Below are 18,509 nucleotides of genomic sequence, written 5' to 3' on the forward strand. Positions count from 1 at the left end.
CCCCATATGAAAATTGACCTATTGGTCTTAATTTGTCATTTTAAGTCAGAATCATGGAGGGAGTAAATTATCTTCTATCAGGAGGTTGGTGAGCAAAGAAGATGCTGACCAAAAAGCACAAGCCCAGAGAGGTTGAAGGTGGTCTGACGACCTAATGTATTCCATGGGGACTATTGTTAATATCACTCTATTATAATGTGGAATGTTATAAAATAGTAGGCCTAATATTTTCTCATCATCTACTTAAATACACAAAGTTAAACATGGGTGATGATGTGTCAGTTGCTTGGAACTGATAATCATTTAACTGAGTCTTGGCAAGCACGTGCATTCTGGAGCCAAAGGATATATATAGTCAAAAAGAGCTATGAATGTGACTTAACTTAAAACTATAAATTTAGAGTATTATGAGATGGTAGTTGTGTGTGATTTTTCGTGTGTGTGTGTGTGTGTGTGTGTGTGTGTGTATGATCTTTTTGTGCTACTTGCTTGTTTAATTTTTCTGCATTTGCTGATGATAATGTTGTGTCACAATGTCAGAAGGACTGGAAGCACAATCACAGCTCCCGGGAAAGGTGGAAGCTGGCCAGTGGTGAAGCTAAGCTGGGAGGAATGGTCAAGTCAGGAGCATGCACCACTGTCCAGGGCAAAAAGGAAGTGTGTTTTTAAATTTACATGCAACACAGCCACATGTTAAAGAAAAATGGAATATATGTAACAGGCACAGGGAGTTTCACCCAATTTCTCAATTATAATGTAAATCCTGAAAATTAAAATTTACACTTAATTCCCTTCGTGTAAACCACAGCAATCTGCCACTCTCAACACTGAAGTTTCTATCACCCTGGGGGAAAATATATCACATGCGACTTGGAACTGTGATTGGGAAAGTCTTTCTTCGGATCTACTACAATGTTTTCAGTGCCCATCGGAACACCTTGGTGTATCCTAAAAATCAGATCTGCTTATTTCACAGAAGAAGAGAAAAGTGCATCATTACCATCAGAGCATCTCTGTCAAGTTCCCCAAAGCAGGTTGAACGTTATTCTCTCTGATGCAGCGTCAAAATGCTACAAGCGACACTCTGATCTCAGGATTTCTGTTGCTGGTGATGATGCATGAAGTGGGACGCGCACAGCTTGATTTTTTTGAGTAAGTTGCTAAACTTGAACTTCTGACTATATTATTCTTAAAAAGAGGAACTTAGCAACTGAGTGGATATGACTGGAAAGTAACTGATGGGGAAGAAAACTCGATTTGCTAGCTTTATAAAGCCACTTGTTTTGAAATATTAAGCATTAAACTGAAAGAGAAAGGACGAGCTGTGTGGAAATGTTCAAAGGAAATGCAGAATCTTTGAATAGAGTGCAACAGTCATCCCTTTGATGATGTTTCCCGTGGAGGGTAATTAATCACCTGAAACAAGGGGCAGGTGTTAATAGGCATAAAATTGAACACTCAAATGTTATAAAACACAATAATGTATATACAATCACGATATCTTATTTGTAAAGATATATATATTCTTTTCTCATACAATATATCCTAATTAGAGTTACCTTCCTCTACTCCTTCTAGTAGTTCTTCCCCATCTTCCCTCCCCTCACTCTCTTTCTGTCTCTCATTAGAAAAAAAACAGGCTTCTAAGAAATAACAGACAAACATGAGAAAATAAAATATGATATGATGAAGGAAAAATTATCATGTTGATAGGTAGATTCGGCAACCAAAATGGTATGAGAGTCAGAGACTCACTTGTAGTTATATTCAGGAGTCCCACAAAAACACTAAGCTAATAGCAATAATATACACAGAGAACCTGTCCCGGCCCCTACAGGCTCTGTGTTTGCTGCTTCAATCTCTGAGCTCATACAGCCTTTGATCAGTTGATTCCGAGGGACTCATTCTCCCGGTGTCCTCTATCTCCTCTGGATTTACAAGTCTATAAATCTACTGTCTCACTCATGAGAATCCATAGGCTCAGAGAGGAGAGAAATGACAAAGACCTTCAAATAGACCCTTTCTCCACAGATGTCTGGCTTTGTGGCTCTCTGTCTGTTCCCATCTGTTGCCAGAGGAAACCTTTCTGATGATTACAGGATAAGGCACTGATCTCTGTGTACAGCAGACTATCATCAGGAATCATTTAATTGACCTTTTAAATCCAGCAGTGTTTGGTTTTTTACCCTAATTCTCTAGGCTATCTAGTCTCTGTTTCTATGTTGCCAAAGCGGTGTGGAGTATGCGTTCTCTATTGTGGAGTCAGATCCAATACAGATTTGCTACTCCCACGGGTTCCGTGCCACCATTGTCCTAGCATATTTTGGAGGCACGTCAGATTGTAAGTCAAAGGTTTCATGGTTGGGTTGGTGTCTGTATTTCTCATTTGGTAGCCTGCAGCGTACCTTCTCAGAGCAAGGAGACTAGAACTCAGTGGTGAAGGTTCCACGTAGGTACGAGCTTCACTTCACATATTCGATGTGTTGTATGTATGTTCTTCTTAGCAGTAGGGAGGGCCCTGCTCTCAGTTTGTGGATGGCAACCATTTGTCTTAGCAGCAGCCTGGTTGTTTGGGGATTTTTGTCAGATCTCCTCGGGCGACAATTCAATTGCATGCAACCTGGTTTAGCTCCTAGAAGCCTTGCCTAGCTCTAAGAGATGGCCAGTTGAACATTTATATCCTCCATTGCTAGGAGTCTTCTGTAGGAGGATGTCATTATGTAGCAAGGCGGGTCCAGGATAAGGCATAGCCTATCATTGGATGAGAAAGAAGGGTAGGCAGGGGGTTAGTGGGGGGTCCTAGGAAGAAGGGAGGAGCAGTGAGAGAGATCAAGATGGAGTCTGTGGAGGAGGAGGGTTCAGATTTAGGTGAACCAGATCGATTTTCTCTTGTCTAGGTGGGCGGTTTAGGTCTTTCTCAATTGTCAGTGAATTTATTGTGTGGATGAATCGTGGATTGAGAATTTAACATATAAATCTAATCGCTAGATTACAAGTTTCTGGAACTTTGATGTTACCAGGCTAAAGAGGACAGTGTGTGAAAGAAGCTGGAGCCTGCTGATCTGGTTCTGTTGCCTGCACAGAGTGAGAACGTGCAAGGCTCGCAGAACGAGATGTGTGTGTGTGTGTGTGTGTGTGTGTGTGTGTGTGTGTGTGTGTGTGTGTATGTGTGTGGTGTGCTAGGCGTGGTAACTACCGCCTAGGGGACCACGTAGAGAGGGTGGTTAAAAGGGAAACACCAGACCGCCTGACAGAGTAGCAGTCGGAGTGAACGGATCCAGTTCGTGGGAACTGATAGTAAACGATCCTCTTTAATCTTTACTGCTATAGTCTTCATTAGAAATACTTTTATAGATTCTAGGGTTTCCAGACAATCCCCTAAAACTGTCCTCAATCCCACTGTCTTTCCCTGATTTCTCTCCCTCAGCCCTATCTCTCCCTTACCTAATTTCCCCACTCTCTTTCTCATCCACCCCACTGTACCTGTAAAAATCTATTTTTTCTCCCCCCAGAGAGATCCTTGCACTACCCTCTAGAACTCTCCTCTTTACATAACCTCTCTGGGTCTACAAATCATAGTTGGTTATCATTTAATTAATGTCTAATATCCCCTTATAATACATACCATTTTTATCTTTCTGTGTCTGAATTGCCTCACTCGGGATGGTTTTTAGGAATCAATTCACCTGCAAACTTCATGACGTTAGTTTTTTTAAACAGCTAAGCAATGTTTATTGTATCAATGTAGCACATTTCCTTTGTCCATTCTTCTGTTGAGAGTTACCTAGGGTGTTTTCAGTTTCTGGATATTATAAATAAACTCATAATGAACATGATTGAGTACATGTCCTTGAGGTAGGATAGAGTTCCTTTAAATATATGCTCAAGAGTGATATATCTGAGTCTTGAGGTAGAACAATTTCTGTTTTTCTGAAGAACCACCGTGTTTATTTCTAGAGTGGCTGTACAAGTTTGCACCCGAACACCAAAGGAGACGAGTTCGCCTTGCTCCACATTCCTGACAGCATAAGCTGTTACACGTTACTGATCATAGCCATCCTGACAGGTAGAAGATGAAATCTTAAAGTAATTTTTACTTAAATTTACCTGATGGGTAAAGACATTGAACATTTCTTTCAGTGTTTCTCAACTATTTGAGCAACTTTTATTAAGAATTCTGTGTAGATTTGCACCCCGCTTTTGAAATTTTATTATTTTGTATTTTTTTGATATCTTGTTTCCTGAGTTCTTTGCATATTTTGGATATTAGTCCTCTCTCTGATTTGGAGTTGGTAAAAATATATTTTTCCATACTGTAGGCAGTCACTTTGTGCAACTGATGATGTCCTTTGCCATACAGAAGGTTTTCAGTTTCGTGAGGTCTCATTAATAGTTGATCATACTGGCTGTGCTGTTGGCATTCTGCTCTCAAAGTTGTCTCCTATGTCTCTGCATTCAAGGCTGTTCCCTGCTTTCTCAATCTGTCAGGTTCATTTGTCTGGTTTTATGTTGAGGTCTTTGACCCATTTGAACATGACATTTGCGAAGAGTGATAAATATGAATCAATTGCACTCTTATTCCTCTTATATATGATTACTTCCTTTTGTCCTAGAACTTTCAGGTGTTCTGTTAGGTTGCTAATATGAAGTACCCATCTTTAAAGTAGGCAGTTAGTGCTATGAATGTTTCTCATAGCACCACTTCCATTGTGTCCCATAAATATGTGTATGATGTGTCTTCACTTTTATTGAGTTCTAAAAAGTCTTTAATTTCTTGTCTTTATTTCTATCTTGACTCATTTTTCATTCAGTAGACAGTTGTTCAGTTTCCATGAGTTTGTAAATTTTCTATTGTTTTTGTTTTTGTTGATATCCAACTTTATTCTGTGGTAGTCTGATAAAATGCAAGGAGTTATTTCAATAACTCCTATCTGTTGAGACTTTGTATCGAGCATGTGTCCAATTTTAGACGCAGTTCCTTGAGGTGCTGTGTAGACGATATAGTCTTTGATGGCTGGGTGAAATATTCTGTTAGCATCTGTTAGGTCCATTTGGTTTATAATATCTGTTATCTCCAGTATTTATGTTTAATTTTTGTCTGGATGACCTGACTTTGGTGAGGGTGACATACTGAAGTCTTTCACTAACAATGTGTTAGGGTCAATATGAGATTTAACTAGAGTAAAGTTTCACAAACTTGAGTGGTGCCCTTATGTTTTGGGCATAGATGTTATTTTCTCATCTATACTCTTTATTGGTGTCTTTGTATTGGGGACTTGAGGTTAGTGGCCAATGATTGTTTATTACTGTTACTTTCTTGTTCTTGGTGGTGGTGGTGGTGGTGGTGGTGGTGGTGGTGGTGGTGGTGATGTGTATTTCTCTTCTTTTGATTTTGCTGGTGTGGATTATTTCCTGCTTTTTAGATTTTCCTTTTACCTTCCTTTGTAGGATTGAATTTGTAGAGAGATATTGTTTAAATTTAGCTTTATCATGCAATATTTTATTTTATTTTTTATGTATTGTGATTGAAAGTTTTGCTGGGTATCATAGTCTGGGTTGCCATCTGTGATCTCTTAAGAGTTTGCAGCACATCTGTCCAGGCCCTTCTGATTTTGAGAATCTTTATTGTGAAATTGAGTTTAATCTTGTTACATCTAATTTTATATGTTGCTTGATTTTTATCTTGCAGCTTTTAATACCCTTTCCTTTTTGTGTATGTTTAGTGCTTTGGTTATTATATGGCAAAAGAACTTTCCTTTGTGGTCCAATCTATTTTGGATTCTGGGTGCTTCTTGTACTGTTTTAGGCATTCCCTTCTATAGGTTAGGGAAATGTTCTACTATTAAACAAATCTGGGCCTTTGGGATGAGACTCTTCTCCTTCCTCTATATCTACTGTTCTTAGGTTTGTTCTTTTCAGGGTGTCCTGACTTTCCTGAATGCTTTATGTCAGATATTTCATAGATTTAACACTTTTCTTCTATTATTTTGTTAAAAACATTTCCTGAGCCTTTGAGAGGAGTTTTCTCTCCTTCTTCTGTATAGTTTTTATTCTTAGATTTGTTCTTTTCAGAGTGTCCTAGATTTCCCAGATGTTTTATGTCAGGAGCTACATAGATTTATCATTTTCTCTGACTAATCCATTCATTTTCTTTATCTTAACGTTCGTTGCTTGACATCCTCTCTTCAAGCTGGCATATTCTGCTGGTGAAGCAAGCCCCTGCCATCACTGTTCAAGCTCCTATTTTTCTCAGACTCGATTTAAAAAAATAGCTTTGTACCGAGCATACAATATTAGAGTGTGCAAGAGGTACTCAAAATATACACATAGGTTAAAATTTAATAGGTTTTCAAAGTCTGTTGGGAATCTAGATACAGTGGCCATTCCATAAACAAAAAATATGTAGAAGTTTTAAGTGCACTTACTAGGAAAATTACTAAGGGTCAACTCTGTGTAACTGAAGTATGCATACATCTCACCTGTAATCTGATATATATATATATATATATATATATATATATAATATCTTTACATGAAAACATTGTGTATGTTACCATAAAATTTCTTTCTAGTGTTTTATAGTTATAATTTTAATTCAATAATTATAATTAATATTTATTAAGTCCTTTAACAGGTTGGAAATCTAATGTAGAATATTGAAGATAACTCAAGCACTTGGAAATACCTTGCTTGAATGATACATAATCAGAAATGAGGACAGTGGGATGATGGATGCCACAGAGTACCATGAGAAGCTGAAAGCTCAGGGTGGATAGCCAGTGTTTTCATAATTGTAAAACATGTATTTGACTACTTAACCAGTTAAAGAGAAAATGACAAGATTAGAATTGTACATGAGAACTACTGAAAGGTGTGAGGACACACAGTATCAGAGAAATACTAAAACATAAGTGAAGATGGAGGGCAGTCATGACAGAAAGCTAGAAACATTCATCACAGAGAAATACCTTTCTCTTAAGCTCTCCAAACCAGTATGAATGAATTCAATACTGTTTGATTGAGATGATCAAATCTCAGTAAGAAGAAATTGATATAGGTTCATGTCTCAATATAGTTGAGCAGGGGCTACAAATATATAAAATAAAACCACTAAGAAATTATTATAGAAATCCAATAGCTAGACTAAATGAAGGTATTCATCATTGAATGTGGAAAGGAGTTCATTGAAACTCAGTCTCTGTGTGAAAAGCATATGTGAAGAGCCTCTGTGGATATTTCCTATCCAAAGTCAAAAATACAGGCCTATGTGCTTGAATTTTGGCTCTTAAATTATTGGTTGGTTTCCTTAAAATACCGTGTTTTTCAAAATGTAAAAATTTCTTTTGTCTTGATTTCTTTACTGTTAAAATAGGTTCCTATGGTCTTTCTAAATAATAGTTCCTTTAAAATTCTGTTATTTTACCTATAGTTACACTACTGACATTCTGATAATCTACTCAACAGTATATATGTATATATATATATATGTATATATGTATATATATATACTGGGTTATTTAATAAATTGTTCTTGGTAATTAGATTCTAGTCTACAAAGTAAGGGCCATCTGCATTCTTTCTGTATATCTGCTAGTGATCTTGACTCAATCTAACCACAAATGATTCCTTTAACAGCACAAACTGTTAGACATTTGAGGTTGTCATGAATTAATTTTAAACCACTTTGGAATTATACACTATTTACATTTTAGAGAATGTGTGTTAATGTTGGCATTTTACGAGAAATAAAAATCTGTTTTTGTGGACCAAAATGTACAGTAACAAAGAAGAAAGGGATCAATGCATGTTTATTTAGATTACCTTTCCACTAGCCGACATGCTTTTATGTGAATTCCACAAAAAAAAGATAAGAAAACAAAGAAAAAGAAATAATAACATAGCTTGGTAGAATTGGACTTCCAGGCAAATTTTTGAAATGAGCTTGCTGTTGAGGATTTGATTGAACAAAAACACTTGCCCAAAATGTGACGCTGCGATTCCTTTGCTGGACTACCCAGACTGTACTAATTTAAATTGCTTCCATAATATACTGGTCTTAGGTGACATTTAGAGCAGTCGTATCATTTCAGTATATAATATACCAATGTCATACACTATAAATTATGTTATGAAGTTATCATCACCACTCTCATATTCTAACAGTTTTACATTTATTTGTTTGTACATATGTCTGTGTAAGAGCAAATGCCACAGCATTTTGCTCTTGGCCGTCAGTTCTTTCTTTGCATCTTGTGGGCTTTGGGAATTCAAGTCAGGTCATCAAAATTGATTTTACTTACAGGGTCATCTCACCAGGTGCTAGGCTCATAGTTGTAGTATATGACAGAAATACTGAGAAGGATATATTCATTTATCTCTATACATTCTCCTCTCTCTCTCTCTCTCTCTCTCTCTCTCTCTCTCTCTCTCTGTGTGTGTGTGTGTGTGTGTGTGTGTGTGTGTGTGTCTATCTTCTGCTTTTAAAATCCTTAGGGTGTGTTATTTTCCTCACAGTCTTCTTGCCTCCTTCCTCACTGAACATATGCCGATGTTGAAAAGAACAGTAACAATTCTCGAGACGCAAATCAGAAGATTCAAAGAGAGTTTTTTTTTTCCTGAGAGGAAACACTGTCTTTTCTGTACATCTGTTACTCCCATATCCCATAGGAATTTTTTTTGTACACTGCAGTATTCATGCAGACCCTTTGAGCACACTGGCTATTCCAAAGTCACTGCCGTAATCTTCTTAATCACAGGTTACAAGGCATTTGTATAGCGTCAATGAAGTAATGAAGTAATTAATTGTCTTTTTTTTAAACTAAAGGATCTTCTTTGGGGATGAATTATAATCTAAGATTGTTGGAGAAGACTGGCATAGAAGCACTTTGCAACCCAGGCACTCCCCGTATCAGCTGCAATGTCAAGGCCACTTATAAATAGCGTGTATCCATGTGCAGACATTGCATGAAGGAAGTCATTGCATGCTATAATTTGTAATGCTCGCAGATTTGCAATAATTTGCCAAGGGGAAAGGGTTTTTAGTACACATTTGGGTGTATGTCATCATATCTAATGATCATAGTTTTACCTTATCTTTGAATAAAACTATTGACACTTCAAAACTGTGTTAAGATTTGTTAAGTTTGCCAAAATATTTACCCTTCACAGGACATAACACACAACAACTGCTTTCCAATAAAAACGGGTAGGCAGCCATTCTTGCAGGTGATTAGCTGATGGCACAGAGAGGTTAATTGTCTCACTCAAGGTCAGCTAGTTGATCAATATGTTTTGAGAAAGCTATTATCCAATTCCATAGAGTTAAGCCTTAATAGTTTCTCTAGTGCTTCCATTTTAAGTCTTTACATATTTTATTTGTTTATGAAATGTCCACTGTATGTAGATTTTCATCAGATTTTTGAAAACCTACTAAACTCGAACCTAGACATGCCTTTTGAGCACTCAAATGCTATGTGCAGAACAAAACTATTTTCAAACATTGATTCAGGAAGGAAATCATTGATGGTATGTATGCAGTATCATGAGACTTCCATATGGTAAGAACTATAGCTTCATATTCCAGTCATTTAAAAACCTATCTGTGCAAATGGTGAGATAGCAACAGAATTTTATTTTTAAATTTCATAGGACTCACAGGGGGTAACTGTACCATAAAATGTGAAATTCTCACTTGCATGAAACTTAGGAACCAACAAAGCATGCTGAGAGCTCTGTGCTGGTTTTGTTTTCTCATCACTGTGACACAATTTGTAAGAAAAATAATACAATCTGCCCCCTGGTCACCTGGGAGCACAATTACTGTGGCCTTTGTATGCATTTGAGACTTACCCTGTGGGTGAAACTTTTCCCAATGTGACCATCTTGGAAAGAGACATCCTTTCGTTTTAATATCTTTTATTAAAAAATGTATTTTTGCAAGTTGGAGTCTTCCTAGTGCAGGGTGTTCCTTGTTCTCAGGGAACCTTCACTTTTGCCCCAGTCCGCAGCCACTGTTTAGTCTTTAATGATGTCTTTAGCAATTGCAGATGCTTTGCCTTTCTCTACCATGTCCACAGCTTCGAATTTATGCACATTTCTCGACTTGCAAAATCACACAACTAATACATATTTTTCTTTCTCATTGTAGATCTGAATAAGAGCGGTGAGCACAACCAAGCCACAGCTTAGATGACATCCTGTATGGAAGCTTCCTCTTCTTTACAAATCCACCCATTGCTTCTGTGTTCAGCCTCACTCAAGTCCTCAGGACTCAGAGTGCAAGCAGATTCTGTAATTGTGCATAACATGAATGGCCTCTGACTCCTTGTTTCATGCTGATATCTCTTGAGCCAGATTTCCAATGTCTATGTTTCCATCTGAGTTCTGGTCCCCCAAGTTATCTCCAGAGAGTTTAATTGATTTCTGCTTAGAACATTCTTGGTGTTCTCCACTTCACAGCCCTAAATTCTAGTTCCAATGTCCTACAAGCTAGGGTGTCAGGTTTATCACAGCAACACCAACACTCGTTGATAGTAAGTGTCTGTGTTAGTTACTTTTCTCATTGCAGTCATAAGACACCTAATAAAATCAACTTAAGAAAAGAAGGCTTTAATTTGATTCATGTTTAGAGAGTAGAGTTATCATGGTAGAGAAGTATGGTACCTGAGATCTGGGTAGGTAAGGATCAGAAAGAGGTAGGCGTAATTGGGGGGGGGGGAGAGAAATTCTGTTGCTTTTGCTATCTGCTTTTTGTGGAGCTGCAGGCTCCTTCCCCTTGACATTGTTTTCCACATTTTAAGATTTATCTTACCACCTCAGTTACATTGTTCTGGAAAGGCCCTGGTAGTCATACCCAGAGGCTTAGCTTTTATGTGACTCTACAATATGTCCGGTTAAGTTGGCAACAAAGATTTAGCTATCACAGCAAGTAAACGTATTTGTATAGTTTTCTGGTATTTGTGTGTTTATTTATTTGGTTGCTTTTGGTGGCTGTCTGACAGGTACCTTTGAGATGGATAGGATAACATTGTAAAGTATCACTCCCTGAGCTAAACCACCTGAATCTTGAATAACTGATATATTTAGGGACTTATAAAAATGTCATCTTAGATGCCACGGACTTCTTTTTAGAAATTATTATCAATCATAGCAATGATCCAATTCTTCTTTTCTATTATATACTAAAGTTTATAGCATAGATATTATTTTCAGGTTATAGTTCAATATTTGACTCAGGATAAGCACTTATCAAATTGGAGAAGGATGAAGTGACTTTGAAAGAAAATCAAATGGAAATTTAAATGTCACTATGTCTTTGAGAAAGAAGTTCCTTAACGCTGTAGTATTTTTCTCAACCTTCTTCATTCAATTTCCCATCATCACAATGAAAGGAAAGTTAAAATGGGGAGACAAGGAAAATTTGACTTTTACTAAATTAAAAGATTCAAAATTTTTAAATACCATTCTGAGAGAGATGACCTTTTAGCAGTGGAGTTTAAAAGCGATGATATTGTAACAGCAGACATTAGAACACTTAGACTGGAGAAAAAGCTAAAGCAAAAACCCAGTGCTCCAGGATGGGACGTGCTTGTCAAGCACAGTGGCTTGATGGGACTGGAAGGCGAGCACAGGAGGACTGGGAGCTTTAGACACATCCTTGTCATGCCCTCAAACCAACCCAGGACAGGAATGACTATCTGAGGGCTCTCCCCTCTCTCCCCAGACAGGGCCAATACCAGTGGGAGTCAGCACAGTGTCTTCTCATTTCAGGTGACACATCCTGCAGTGAGAGTGAATATATTTTAAGAAAACACCATTATGTCAGCTCACATTTACCTCTGGTACAACTATACCTTCCTCAGTTAATCCGTAAACTTTAAAAAATGCCGATTTCCTATAATTTTAAAGAATGTGCACATTTTTTCTGTCTTAAATACTTGCAGCTGATGTATCACCTCAAATAAAATTTTGTGTGAAGCAGCACACTCCAAAATATAGAGAACTGAAAATTTGTTTTCTTCAAAATCCCATTTTTACTAGTTTTATTTTGACCTTGCTCTAGAGAATTGAAGGCTTCATATTCCGACTGGACAGGTCCTCCTGTAGACTCAGACCAATTTTGGGAATGGGAGAATAATTTTATAGATTTAAGTCAAGATGTGTCAAACCTTAGGCTTTGTAATAGCCCAATGGACTTGTAAAAGTCTAACTGTGTCTTCAAAAGTCTGTCCTAATTCTTTTCCAGAACACCGTATAAGGAGCAAGAATCTGGAGCCATTCCAAGTCACTCTAACCTGGAGTTGAACTGGGGCTTCATTCTCAAAGCGAAGTGAACCAGTATAAGAGCAAAACGCCAACATTACTCCCCAAATTTGTTTATAAAACTTTTCTTTTAAAGCACTGCAGACAGCTAAAGAGAGGGCTAGTGTTCTAATGTTGTCATGATGCTTTTGTCTTATGGGTGTTTATGTCGGAAATGAAGGTCCTGTGAGGTCCTGCATGAAAATATGACACATCTGTCTGAGAACAGCAAGGATGACATCCATCCATCCATCCATCCATCCATCCATCCATCCATCCATCCATCCGTCCACTGTAGTCTTCATTCTTCACTTCCGGATGGTGTGAATATTCTGTCTGTGATTTTAGACCTCTTCTCCAAACACTCCTGCTTCTGTCAGCTCAGCAGTCAGCATTTGCCAGGCATGAGAAAGCAACCCGGTGCCCAGATACAGCAGGCAGAAAACCTGCCACTTCCACTGAGTGCACTTGGATTCCTCGTAGGAAAATGAGGCAAGTTCGACCGTTAGGGATTCTTCATGTGGCTTTGCTCTCACTGAGAAGACATCGTCTTAATAGCCACGGCTTCTATTGAGTAAGTTGGCATAAGAAAAACAGTAAATTAGGCACCAGAGTTTAGAATACCTTTCTTCACTACATTATCCCCTATCTGTTGAGCGTTTTTAAATTTTATTTATTTTGATTTTATGTGCATTGGTGTTTTGACTGCAGGCACGTCTGCATGAGGGTGTCAGACCCCTGGAAATAGAGTTACAGGCAGTTATGAGCTGACATGTGGGTGCTGGGAATTGAACCCAGGTGCTCTGGTTAAGAGCAACCAGTGCTCTTAATGGCTAAGCCAGCTTTCCAGCCCTGTCTGTTGAGTTTTTAAAGTTTAAAATAAAATGTATTTATGATGACTTTCTCCAGTTTGAGTTTTACAATTGCTATGATATTTTCTACCCTGGCAGTACAACTTCTATGTCAGTATACAGAAAGGATTGTTATTATATGGTGTACTCCCATATACCCCCCTAGGAAATACCATTATTTTCTAGAGATAACAATGAAATACTTTTTAACGTATTCTATAGTAAAAGTTATTACTGCGTGATCTGAAAGGAGTAGTCGTACACTCAGTTCTCAGTCTACTATGTATTCCACAAATGTGTACCAGAAGGGTGGCGTAGTTCACTGCCGTTTCCCTATCATGATTTAGAGGGGACTAATGAGAAAGGAGGCCTTTTTAAGGGTTTCCAGGGCACCCTTAAGTTTCCATTGTCTGACAAGTTCTTGTTGTTGTTTGCTACCACACAGAGGAAAGCCTCCGGATCAGGGGAAAATTTTCAGGATCCTGGGTATCTTGGTCTTGATTGGATTACTATAGAGCTGAGGATGACCTCTCTATGCTCACCCTCTGGTGGTGTTCACCATGAGATCTTCCTGTTTCTATGCTCACCTTCTGGTGGAGTTCACCACAGGATCTTCCTGTCTCTATGCTCACCTTCTGGTGGTGTTCACCAGCGTTCCCAGCTGATGCTCATTTTCACTCACAGGTTTCTCATCCCCATTCCGACTGGGAAGAGCTCTCCATTTTTCACACTTTGCATTTCTCAGCTGTGAGGCTATGAACCGTTTGGCTAAGGCGACCAAGGTAAGGTCCATGTCTGAAAAGGAAGACGAACTTTTGGTTATTTATTTACTTATTTATTTAAATGTTTTCTTTTCTTTTTAAAAAAAATTCTCTTTAATCTTTGTTTTTTCAGTCCAGTCGTTATCCCCCTCCACTTCTGCCCTCTGATGACAGTTCCCCATCTTATAACTCCTCTCCTGTGTCCAAGAGGATGTCCCCAGCCCACCCCTCCAGGGGTTTTTAAATTGCAAAACTCCCCTTTCTTGATGTTTTCAGTCAGAAATGTCTAGAAGAATCGTCATCAAAGAGACCAGAGAGAATTTATCTAGCAGCTGACGGCAGCTGATTTATAGTCCGACACTGTAGCCAAACATTAGGCGGAATAACCAGAGGGGCCAGGCACATGAGAACACCGCCCACGGAATCAACCGAACTGTACTCGTGGAGGCTCCCTCGGAGAACAGGGCGCTGTAGAGACCTGACCTATGCCCTCCACATATACGCTGTGGCTGAGCAGCTTGGTGTCTTTGGAACTCTGAATAGTAGGAGCCGGGGTTTTCTCTGACTGTTTTGCCTACTGTGGAACCCTTTTATTCCTGCTGGGCTGCCTTGTTCAACCTTGAAATGAGAGTATATTCCTGGTCTTATTGTGGCTTGTTATGCCATATTTGATTGATGTCTCTGGGAGGCCTGTTCTTTTTTGAAAGAAGGAGGAAGGAGGTAGATCTGGGGAAGAGGGCAGGTGGACCGGAGAAAATAGGGAGGGGAGCAAGGGAAAACTGCAGTCAAGATGTAATATATAAGAGAATATATATATATATATATATATATATATATATATATTCTTTTTTTAATCTTTTTTCTTTTTTTTTCCACTCCAGATTTTATTTCCCTCCCAGTGGTCTGTTCCACATCCCATACCTCCTTCCTGGACCCCTGTCTCCATGAGGATGTCACCGTCCCTCATCCCACCAGACCTCTAAACTCCCTGGGGCCTCTAGTCTCTTAAGGGTTAGGCACATCTTGTCTGACTGAAACCAGACCAAGCAGTCCTCTGCTGTATATGTGTTGGAGGCCTCATCTCAGCTGGTATATGCTGCCTGGTTGGTGGTTCAGTGTCTGAGAGATATTGGGGGTCCAGGTTAATTGAAACTGCTGGTCCTCCTACAGGGTCACCCTCCTCCTCAGCTTCTTCCAGCTTTTCCCTAGTTCAACCACATGGGTCAGCAGCTCCTGTCCATTGATTCAAAATACCCAAGATACAGTCCACAGAACTCAAAAAAAGTCAACAAGCAGAAGGGCCCAAGGGCTCCTCTTGGGAAGGAGATGAAAGAAATCACAAGGAGGGAGGGAGGAACCTGGAAGGGAAAGGGGGCTGGGGCAGGTGAAGAGAAGAACATGATCTGGTATTGGGTGGGGGAAAAGGACTGAAGTCCTGAGGGCCAGCAGAAAGAATGGAAACAGGCAACCTCAGGAGGTAAGAGTTTGGGAACCCTCCAGAATGCACCAGACACCTTGGAAGTGAGAGACTCTCAGGACTCAAAGAGAGGGTCCTTAGATGAAATGCCCTACAGTGCGGAGAGGGAACTTGTAAACCACACTTCCGGCAGAAAGACAGGGCATCAAGTAACAGATGGGGTTGCTAATCCACAGTCAAAATCTGACCCATAATTGTTCCTGTCTGAAAGAACTGCAGGGATGAAAATGGAGAGAAGCCTGAGGGAAAGGAGGTCCAGAGACAGGACCACAGTGGGATTCAGCTCAAGGGGAGGCCCTAAGGCCTGACACTGACTGAGGCTATGGGGCATTCACTGAAAGGGACCTATCATGACTGCCCTCCAAAAGACATAAGCAACTGAAAGAGTCAGATGCAGATATCTGCACCCAACCAATGAATTTTTTAATTTTTATTTTATTTTATTTTTGTTGGATATTTTCTTTACTTACATTTCAAATGTTACCCCTTTTCAAAAGAAAAAAAGTCCTCTAAAGGCTCAGACCAGTGGGTGGCGCTGTTTGGAAAGGCTGTGCTGAGGTCCAGCCTTGGTTAAGGGAGTAGAGCAGAACTGAGGGAGAGATCTTGCCACACTCCCAGTTTGTGCTCTCTGTTCATGCTCTGTGATGGAAGCTGTGATCTCTCTCCTTTCACTTTCTTGTTGTCATGCCAACCAATTCCTGTCGTGCCTTCCCACTATGCTGGACTCTCACTCCTCCGGAACCAAAAGCCAAAATAAACTCTTTCTTCCATAAGATGCTTTTGGTCATGGTGTTTTATTGCAGAAGAAAGAAAGGGGGGGAAAGTAACTATTACACTTTCTTTAGGAACAGGGATGGAAATGACAGGATTCACGAGACCCATGACATGGTCCTGTGCTCTACCGAGTATTTAATCTGAAATCACTCGAGAAATAAGCAGGAGAACGAAAGTTCTTTTTGCTTTGGTGATCTTCAGGGCTGTGCCGCGCATTATCATGTCTGTGTTCTGTATTCCCTCCCATGCACAGTGTATAGCCTCCCTGTGCTGTACCTCCCTCCCTGCATCCTTTTGATTCTAGCTCATCTGGCAGGTCTTGGGACTTGTCCTGTGCTATAACAGTGTAAGCCAATTATATACATGTGTGTAACTTATTTGCATATTTGTATATTACATATGAATATTTTTCCATTTTTTAATAATTTACACATATAGGTTCTTTTTTAAATTTTATTTTTTTGGACATTTTATGTGTTTACATTTCAGATGTCATCCCCTTTCCTCCCTCTCCCAGGCATCCCCTCCCTCCTCCTGCTTCTATGAGGATGCTCCCACTCACCCACTCCCATCTGGCATTCCCCTACATTGTGGAAAGGAGCCATCACAGGACCAAGGGCTTTTCCTCCTGTTGATGCTGGACAATGCCATCCTCTGCTACATACGCAGCTGGAGTTCTTTATATATAAGAATAGACTAAAATGATTAATGAGCATACATGCAAACAACAAATAGAGACTGATAACTCTTTTTGATACACACACACACACACACACAGAAAGAGAGAGAGAGAGAGAGAGAGAGAGAGAGAGAGAGAGAGAGAGAGAGTTTGTGCAGTTGGTTTTTATTTGTTCTTTGTTTCTCATGAGAGACTTTTAGGCTCTCTGTACATCTCACAAACCAGACAGAACATGTAAGAGAGACAGCAACTATAATTTTACACAGGGAATGCTGAGCCATGACTGTGTTTACTGTTCAGTTCTGCTATTGTGTTAGGACAAGAGCACGATGCAGACTGATCATTACGTCAACCACAATTGGGTCTACAAGTTGAGAGGTGAATTGGATTTTACAGTGTCATTTACTTCCAGAATTTAATTTGTGTATTTGTGTTCGTGGTCCTGCTGAGACACAAAACTATAAAAGTTAATGGAAGCAAGGCTTACACCCTGAATTGGGGGGGGGGGCGAGTATTATTTTCTGGAATCTGGAAGCTTTTCTAAATAAAATAGCTGTTCCATGCCTTTGTTTCCTGAATGTAAAAGTAATTTTTATTATCCAGATGGAATTATTGTCTGGGAAGCTTACTGCTGGACGAGCTCTCCCCTCTTTTTCTTTCTGATTTCTGGCCGTCTGTTCCAACTCAGCTGTTCAGTGTAGAGAGCGGCGCGGCGAAACAAAGATGGCGCCGACATCCAGCCTTGTCTGGATATAAACGACTTACTGCGCATGTGCAGGCTTGTCCCCTTGCTAGGGCTCCCTCTAGTGGTGAACAGCGGTACTGCACATGTGCGGTTTATGCACCAGGTGTTAGTTGACCGTTAATATGCTAATGAGGTGATTCATTCTCCGCCAATCCCTGGAGGACAAGTAGTGGGGTGATACAAGCCCCACCAATCCCTGAGAGATAATTAGCATACTGTTGTCTATATAAGCCGAGCGATTTTGCTGCTCGGAGTCCCTGTTCAGAAGAGCTGTAACACTGAGAAGAGCTGTAACACAGTAAAGGCTTGTTCGTAGAAGAATCCTATTGCCACGCATCGTTCTTACTGGCGGGACATTAGGCGCGCGACATTCAGGCTCAACCTGACTGATTCAAACTGGCTTCCCTTGGCTTCTGACTGAATTGGTCTGCTTGGCCTCAGACTGAGTCTGGCAATCTAATCTCCTGGTTCCTTCTCTTTTTTGACTAGTCTGTCTTGCCCCGTGTCTAGCTGTTCTCCCTGCAATCTGTCTCTGTAAAAATGCCCCAGGAAAATTGCTTGCCCCCACCTCTCTCCCTGCTATTCTTCTAAAGCCTTTTCCCCCTCTCTGTTCTCTTGAGAGTTGGACATATTCTATCTCTGTCTAATCTTTCTCTGATTTGTCATTTTGTCTGAACCTCAATTAGACATCACTTTCAAGCTTGGCAGCTTTCTTCTACAAACTACGTTAATTGTTTGGGATTAAAGGTATGCACTAAGGGCATGTCTGAATTTCATCCAGATCATACTGAAATCTGGGGTTTACCTGCATTCAGGCTAGATTATATATTGAATGTGATCCCTTGCCAGAGCATCCATGTTGCTGAAATAATATTTCTCTACATCTGAAAGATATTTGAAAGATATAAAGAACCACCTTTAG

At 39.7% G+C, this 18,509-nt stretch overlaps 1 long non-coding RNA gene across 1 annotated transcript; it reads right to left on the reverse strand.

Moving 5' to 3' along the window:
• Window positions 1-12,008: 12,008 nt before the first annotated feature.
• LOC120094750 (uncharacterized) lies at window positions 12,009-17,655 on the reverse strand. Its single transcript, XR_005489338.2, has 3 exons — window positions 17,472-17,655; window positions 13,784-13,946; window positions 12,009-12,867 (listed from the first exon to the last, which is right to left on the reverse strand). It is a non-coding gene; the product is annotated as an uncharacterized LOC120094750 (long non-coding RNA).
• Between the last annotated feature and the right edge of the window lie 854 nt (window positions 17,656-18,509).

This window comes from Rattus norvegicus, chromosome 9 (genome assembly GCF_036323735.1).
Source record: "Rattus norvegicus strain BN/NHsdMcwi chromosome 9, GRCr8, whole genome shotgun sequence".
NCBI lineage: Eukaryota > Metazoa > Chordata > Mammalia > Rodentia > Muridae > Rattus > Rattus norvegicus.